Raw genomic sequence first — 6000 nt, forward strand, 5'->3', positions numbered from 1 at the left:
TTCTCAGATGTGCAGGTTTCCTCACGCTGTTTTCCTTCACCGTTAAAGCGAATGATAAATTCACAAAGAATACACACATGATTTTTAGAAAAGTCAGAGGTGTGTGCCCTTGGGATTTGAACCTGCGGACATTCGTCTCGGCAGTCCGTTCCACAACCAACTAGGCCATCGCCGCTTTAAAGCTAAAAAGGTTATACTGTATTATATTTAAGCACACACATCACGCATTTATCCCCGAAGGGGTATGCAGAGACGCAACTGGGGTACCCACTTTTCGCCAAATGTGCCCCGTCCCATGATGTGATAGGACGAACCTATCGCCATATCGGGCACAAATTTCAGACGATACTGAGCTGACACCCAAATATCACTGCCCGACTCGGGATTCGAACCTAGGACCTCAGAGAGCTCTGCCGTAACGCACATGCAGTACAACTACGCCACTGAATCAGAATGTATATAATATTCTGCTTAATTGTAACGTTAACAGATTAAAACTATATGTCATTTTGTTATATTAACAACTAAATTGTATATTTTTTTTTTGTTTTTTTTTTTTTTCTTAAAGCAGGGGCTTTTTCGTACAAGTGATTATGCCGCCCCGGTTAATGCAAATCTTAGTCACTAAGTTATATAATAATAATATCAGCCCTATATTATATATTGCCCACTTTTGGGAACGGGCCTCCTCTACTACTGGGAGGGATTAGGCCTTAGTCCACCACGCTGGCCTAGTGCGGATTGGTAAACTTCACAGACCCTCGAAATTCCTATAGAGAACTTCTTAGGTATACAGGTTTCCTCACGATGTTTTCCTTCACCGCTAAAGCAAGCGCTGATAATTCGCAAAGAATACACACATATTTTTTTTTAGAAAAGTTAGACGTGTGTGCCCTTGGGATTTGAACCTGCGGACATCCGTCTCGGCAGTCCGTTTCACAATCAATTAGGCTATCGCCGCTTTTTTTGTCACTAAGTTACACCGCTTGAATAAGACAACACTAGTTGCCACTTCTTCCGGCTGCCTATTTATATAGCTTCCTAGTATCTTCAGTGAGTGGTAGTGCTAGAAGGCTATTAAAATCACCTATATCTGATATATTTATATCGGAATTATTTCTCATAGAGACATTCATCAATATGTGATGGATGTCATCAATGACTTGCCATGTCGGACAATGTGGTGAATTCTCTCTGGACCTTTCATCAAAGTGTTCGTTTTTTTGCGTTTTTTTACTGCGTTTTTAAAAACGTCGCGTGTTTTGAAAAGCTACTTTAAAAGATAATTAAATATAATTTCTACCATATACTATTATTCGTTTTTCACAAACAATTACGCTCTGAATCAGCTCCTGACACATTACGTCACGTATAAAAGATTGACATATCTTCCATCAGGTGCTATGACGAATTTGGGATTCGGATGAGTATGATCTCCTTTGTCTTTCAACAGCTTCCCATCTGTCATAATATCGATATAAGCCGAACAAGTTGATGTATCGGTGCATTTCCATCGTGCGTAGGTGTGTCTCCTGAAGTCTAAGGTGTAAGTGTATTTCTTGTATAAGTAACAAGTCTTCCTGTTGAGCAGAGTTATTTGCTTCGGATCTGGAAATAAAAATCAGCAAGCTAAGTCACCGCAACATTGAAGTTATAGAATGTAAATTGAAAACAGAAAACTATAGTTTACCATCCAGTTAGTGTAAATCTTAAAATTAGATAGAGTTAACTTAGAGCTGTATGTAAAAAATATACGATATACCGAAGAATATACTCTCCCCGGAAATGACACAGTAAGTACAATAATTATTTTGGGTCATTTTTATAATAATATGTAAGAGGTTTCGGTAACAGCACTTCTCATACTTTTACCGAAGTCAAACATGTGTGTGTACAAAAATTATATTTATGTTATTCATAACAATATACATTTTGACATGATATATCACTGTGCTTCTAGGCCATAGGAGAAATTTGCAACGACACAATCCAAGAAACATTATTCTTCGCAATGATCTACGGAGCTCTGGACAGTTCTTCGAATTTGGTGCTCTCTCTGACCTGTGGGGACAGAAAGCGGCCGGCTATGATGTGTATCCTGGCTATGTCAGCCACATCTGCGATCGAGAGCCTGGTGAGGGTCCCGCTTGCTGGTGGAATCTTCTTCTTCTTTATAATGTGTGCTCTCTCGATGGGACTGCAAAGTCTTCGAACCGGCGGGAGAAAATTTTAAATTAAAAAAAACCGCAAGAAAATCCGAAAAATTGTTTTATTTTAGTGTTTAACATTCGTGTGAAGACAAAAAATCTTTAAATAGGAGCCTGCTCTTAAGTTACTACCGAGCAGAAAAATCCTAATATCACTTTGCTTGACTCGGGATTCAAACCTAGGACCTCAGAGAGCGCTGCCGTACCGCGCATGCAGTACAATTGTGGCACCGAGTCAGTATGTATATAATATTCTGCTTCATTGAAACGCTAACAGACTAAAACTATATTTTTGTTATATTGACAACTAAATTCTATAAAATATTTTAAGAGACGTCACAATCATCAAATCTTTAGAATACAAGACGAGTTATCTTTAAGAATATATACCTTTTAAAGCCGCGTTTTTAAAAACGACGCGTGTTTTAAAAATCTGCTTTAAAAGATAATCAAATATCATTTCTATTATATACAATTATTAGTTTTTCACAAACATTTACGCTCTGAATCGGCTTCTGAAACATTATTTCACTTATAAGTGAAAAGCCTGACGTATCTCCCATCAGATGCTTTGCCGAAGATGGGAACTGCATGAGTATGATCTCCTACGACTTTCAACAGCTTCCCATCTTTCATAACATTGATATAAGCCGAACAAGTTGATGTATTGGTGCATCTCCATCGTTCGTAGTTGTGAGCCTTGAAGCCTATGGTGTAAGTGTACTTATTGTATAAGTAATAAGTCTTTCCATTGATCAGAGTTATTTTCTTTGGATCTGGAAATAAAAACCAGCCAGCTAAGTCACCGTAAACATTGAAGTTATACTCCCTTATTCATAGACGTTATTTATCTATGGACGGAGCATTGCTGTGATAACAAGTCTGTTTCTCAGTGCTGAAGGCATGGCAGCTTTCGCAGTGCGTAGACATAGGGTCATTGTGATTGGCTAATATTGAGATACAACTTGAATCTAGTTGGCTGTTACATAAACAAAGCTAAACAAACAGCAAGCTGTCAGATAAACAAAGCTGAGAAACAGACTCGTTATCACAGCAAGGCTCCGTCCTTAGATAAATAACGTCTATGAATAAGGGGGATAGAATGTAAATTGAAAACAGAAAATTATAATTTACCATCCCGGTAGAGTGAATATTAAAATAAGATAGAGTTATTTAGAGTCTTATATAAAAAATAAAATGCCTCATTCATCACGTAGGCGAACATAATTTCACTTATGATAAGTCAAGGTGCATGAGAATATTTAATTATTATCTAAATAAAGCCGCTGATACAGCTGAAGACATTTTATATTGCACACAAAATAAATGAAAAACCATATCGACGCTTGAAATGCTATCATATCTAAGCGACAAATATACCGAAAATGTATTCTATAAATATTTAGTATCGCCATATTTTTCTGCGTCATTTGATCTAGATTTTGTAGGTCTAAGATATTTTTTATATCATCAGGCTATATCTTTATAAAATACAAAGTTTAATTGTTATGAATTTTCATATTAAAATCGAAACTTTAAATCATTCTCAAAAATTTACTGATTGTCGCTTAGATATTATTGACTTTTAAGCGTCGATATCTAGGTTGATAATAACTTACTCCATTGACGTCGTCATGGGCGTAGCTAGTGATTTTCCAGCTCACACTCACGCCTTTTATCCCCAAAGAAGAGGGGCAACCAGTGCATCCAATTTTTGTCGTGTGTATTCCGTGATCCGTCCCAAGATGTGATGACGAGGCTATCGTCTTATCAGGCACAAATGTCGGACTCCTAATTAATATTGAGCATAGATGTCTCTTTCTTCAAGTGTTTAACTGATCCCGACCTTATATCCGTATCCGGTACAATGAAAAAACGTAGATACAGGTAGTGTTCATTTTAATTCACATTTTTATAAACTTCTATACTTCACAGTATATTTTCTTATTCTTCGCAGAATATTAACTGTTTAAATATATTATTAACTTTACCACGAACTGTACTCAACGAAAACTATGGTAATAAGAAAAATAATATTTACATAGTGGAATGGAAAGTGCAGGACCGTAGTATTTTTCCCGTAGTATAGTAATATGCATGGAAATAAAACTAGTTTTAGTATTTTATCGCGGTTTTTTGGGTCATAATTTGTTCTCGACGTTTCGAATCTTGCAGGCTTGACGGTCAATGGCTGACTGAGGTGTGAGTCGTCCACAAAGTATTACTGTATTTACCTATTCCTGCAGCCTTTATGGTCACGGAGCCGATCGGGGTGTAGGTCGTCCAAAAAGTATTACTATATTTACCTATTTACAATTATAATATTAAAAATGTACATATTGTAACTGACTTCTCGGACGAGCAATACAGTCCACTCCGTGACCATAAAGACTGCAGTCTTTGTATGACAAAAAATATAATATAAAAACTACGATACAATCCGAAAACTAGTTTCAATTCGATATGCAATTCGCGTAAATATAATAAATCATTATAATAACAACCATATTCGTAAAACATATCATTATATACAACACTAACATACGAAATAGATATGAAACTACTTATTAACATGGCATCAATAGGTTTAAAGATAAAGGCGGTCTTAGGGAAAGGCGAATCGGGCAACCGCCCGGGGCCTCGCGCGTCGTCTTGGAAGACTTTTTTTACGATTTTACTAACTATTAAGACCGGGGACCTTTTTTCTGGTCCGCCCGGGGCCTCGCCTCGTTTTTTTGGCTTTCTTTCACCTAGGGTCTCTCGTATCGTTAAGAGCTGCCAGTATATATGCCTGGTGTTTACAAGGCATGAAAATTAAAAGAGACTTGAGGTATACGAATACTGTGTTAATATTTTTAATTTGTTTTGTCTCCTGTACACGTATTTATGCGCTATGGTATAGTTAACGTAATAACTAAGTATTTTTTGTATGAAAATATATAGAGTCCTGGTATGCGTATTGAGAAGTAAGTGTGGGGACGTATAAACTACGAATAGTATTTCTCGTAAACATGGTAAAGATAAACTTAAAATGTCTGGGCTTTGGTAGTACCAATTTATTATTTTGACGTATATTATTGTAAAACTATCGAGAAATACGTTAACTTACTCGATACGAATACTATACGATAATGCATAAATGCCTGCTACGGGTACTGAATACTGATAATGTGAAGTCAATGACGTATGACGTCAGTAGAGTGTAAACAATAGTTACTACACTCTTCAAATTGCTGGCTCGCTATCACAAGGTTTTATATTATACTAGCTTTTGCTCGCGGCTTCGCCCGCGTGAAGGTGTTTTCCAGGATAAAATTCCACTGTTTGATAAAAGTCTTGCTACATATTTTCCCGGTACTTATAGGTTCAAACTAATTTTATCCCCAATCTATAATTTCAGTTCAATCAGTCGAAAATCTAAGAACATTTATACAAACTTTCATCCCCTATTTTATCCCCTTAAGGGTAGAATTTATCAAAATCCTTTCTTAGGGGATGCCTACGTCATAGTAGCTTTATGCATGTAAAGTCTTAGCCCGATCCGTCCAATGGTTTGGGCTGTTCCTTGATATATCACTGTCAGTCACCTTTGAGTTATATATTATATTAACAACTGAAGTTAGCTAAAATTGAGTTTCTCGAAGCCGACCACTATTTATGTACTATGTATTTTGAGACTATGCAATTTTGTCGCGTTCGCGATTCACTTTCACTTTTGTTGAGTTTCAGAACGCGATATTAGATCCTCCAACGCGCACGCGAATTTGAACTTTATGCAGCGGTAATAAATTAC

At 36.7% G+C, this 6000-nt stretch overlaps 1 long non-coding RNA gene across 1 annotated transcript; it reads right to left on the minus strand.

Moving 5' to 3' along the window:
• Nucleotides 1-517: 517 nt before the first annotated feature.
• Nucleotides 518-5552, minus strand: LOC119190029. Its single transcript, XR_005112728.1, has 2 exons — nt 3827-5552; nt 518-2983 (listed from the first exon to the last, which is right to left on the minus strand). It is a non-coding gene; the product is annotated as an uncharacterized LOC119190029 (long non-coding RNA).
• Between the last annotated feature and the right edge of the window lie 448 nt (nt 5553-6000).

Source organism: Manduca sexta, chromosome 21 (genome assembly GCF_014839805.1).
Source record: "Manduca sexta isolate Smith_Timp_Sample1 chromosome 21, JHU_Msex_v1.0, whole genome shotgun sequence".
Classification (NCBI taxonomy): Eukaryota; Metazoa; Arthropoda; class Insecta; order Lepidoptera; family Sphingidae; genus Manduca; species Manduca sexta.